The 1,956-nt window shown below is 47.9% G+C and overlaps 1 non-coding gene across 1 annotated transcript in view; it reads left to right on the top strand.

Annotated features, from left to right (window-relative positions):
* Positions 1-1,741: 1,741 nt before the first annotated feature.
* Positions 1,742-1,956, top strand: part of LOC143154480 (small subunit ribosomal RNA) — a 1,924-nt gene continuing 1,709 nt past the window's right edge. Inside the window, exon 1 of the ribosomal RNA XR_012994116.1 lies at positions 1,742-1,956. This exon is cut by the window's right edge and continues 1,709 nt beyond it. This is a non-coding gene — a ribosomal RNA (small subunit ribosomal RNA).

Below are 1,956 nucleotides of genomic sequence, written 5' to 3'. Positions count from 1 at the left end.
GAAACTTTCGGCACGTATCGAACAGTTCTTCTCTATTGTCTCGAGAACGGACACGACGACCGTACACTTTGAGCACACAGCAGCGTGTTTTAGCATGCCAGCTACACGGTGGTGTGCCTAACGTGTGGATAGCTCGAGATTTTCGTTCCGGACCGATGTGACCGGGAAGCATCACGCCGCTGGGACTTTGAAACTTTCGGCACGTATCGAACAGTTCTTCTCTATTATCTCGAGAACGGACACGACGACCGTACACTTTGAGCACACAGCAGCGTGTTTTAGCATGCCAGCTACACGGTGGTGTGCCTAACGTGTGGATAGCTCGAGATTTTCGTTCCGGACCGATGTGACCGGGAAGCATCACGCCGCTGGGACTTTGAAACTTTCGGCACGTATCGAGCAGTTCTTCTCTATTATCTCGAGAACGGACACGACGACCGTACACTTTGAGCACACAGCAGCGTGTTTTAGCATGCCAGCTACACGGTGGTGTGCCTAACGTGTGGATAGCTCGAAATTTTCGTTCCGGACCGATGTGACCGGGAGGCAATACGGCCCTGAAATTATTAAATATTTGTATTTATTCGTCCTGTGGTATGCTACTAACATATATGTTTCATTTATTCTTTGTTCGATTGGTCGTAGTGCGCTGTATCGTGATTTGTTCGGAATGTGGTTTTCCGTCTAAGTTCCAGCGGGTCGCCCGGGCGGTCTGTCGTTGCGGCGGTTTTCCCCCGTAAGCGCGCGTGCTGTGGACCGTGCGTCGCCGGCGTCCCGGCCGGCCGTTCGGTACCTATAAGAGACCGAACGGTACGGGCGGCCGGTCGAGGCAGCGTCGGGCGCTTGGCTATTCTTCGACCTCGGTCGAGAAGCAGTCATCGCTCCTTGAGATTTTCTCAACTGTTTTCGCACCGTGTTTCGTTCCGCTACTATTTCTCTATACAGCAGTGCCACGAGTCGGTGTCTTTGACCGAATGGCTCTTATGTGGTATACGCGTCAAAGCGACGCTGATAGACTTTTATACACGAACGTGTATAATCGTACTTTACTATGCATCAACTCTTACAGTCCGAGCGATTGTATAAATTGTTTTAAACTAAAATTGTCGGCTCCTCTCCGTCGAGAGAGGGCATTTGGGACGACACGAGCAAAGATTGAAATACGGGTGTCTGAGATCGATGAAACCGGCGTTCGTACGTACTTTCTCGATATGAATAGTAACGATAGGCGCTTTCTCGAAAAGACCGGCATGACACTTGTCCGCGCTTTCTCGACCATGCGTCGATGATGCCCAGCGTGTAGTATCCGTGCCTAAACGATGGATGCCTAGCGCTAGAGGTACTTGCACGAAGGTAGTGCGCTGCGAACGAATCGTGTTTTGTCGATTGTGGGATACTATTTTAAGTCTCTAAGGGAGAAAAGGAAAAGAGAATTGTGATGGATCTTAAAATTTCTTTGAATTGTGAAGATGTAGAGTAACGGAGGGAACTATCTCAGTCAGTGGTAAAGGAGTGTTCCGAAAATTTTAAAGTTGCATATTTAAAAACTTAAGCTGGAAATATGCATGCAAAGCGTAACGAAATATATGAAAATGCATTTTATGAAGTTGTGTTATATAAATGCAAACAGTTTGGTGGAACTGTAAGGAAGGAAGGAGAGGAGAAGTAAAGTCGACCGACCGGTCTCTGAGCGAACCGGCGGCGGCGATATGAAAAGATCACGAGAGAGACTTTCCGAAGCTCCCTGGTTGATCCTGCCAGTAGTCATATGCTTGTCTCAAAGATTAAGCCATGCATGTCTCAGTACACGCCGCATTAAGGTGAAACCGCGAATGGCTCATTAAATCAGTTATGGTTTCTTAGATCGTACCCACATTTACTTGGATAACTGTGGTAATTCTAGAGCTAATACATGCAAAACAGAGTTCCGACCAGAGATGGAAGGAACGCTTTTAT

Source organism: Ptiloglossa arizonensis, unplaced genomic scaffold (assembly GCF_051014685.1).
Source record: "Ptiloglossa arizonensis isolate GNS036 unplaced genomic scaffold, iyPtiAriz1_principal scaffold0023, whole genome shotgun sequence".
Classification (NCBI taxonomy): domain Eukaryota; kingdom Metazoa; phylum Arthropoda; class Insecta; order Hymenoptera; family Colletidae; genus Ptiloglossa; species Ptiloglossa arizonensis.
The sequence above is the reverse complement of the archived record's forward strand: the minus strand, read 5'-3'. Positions and strand labels throughout refer to the sequence as shown.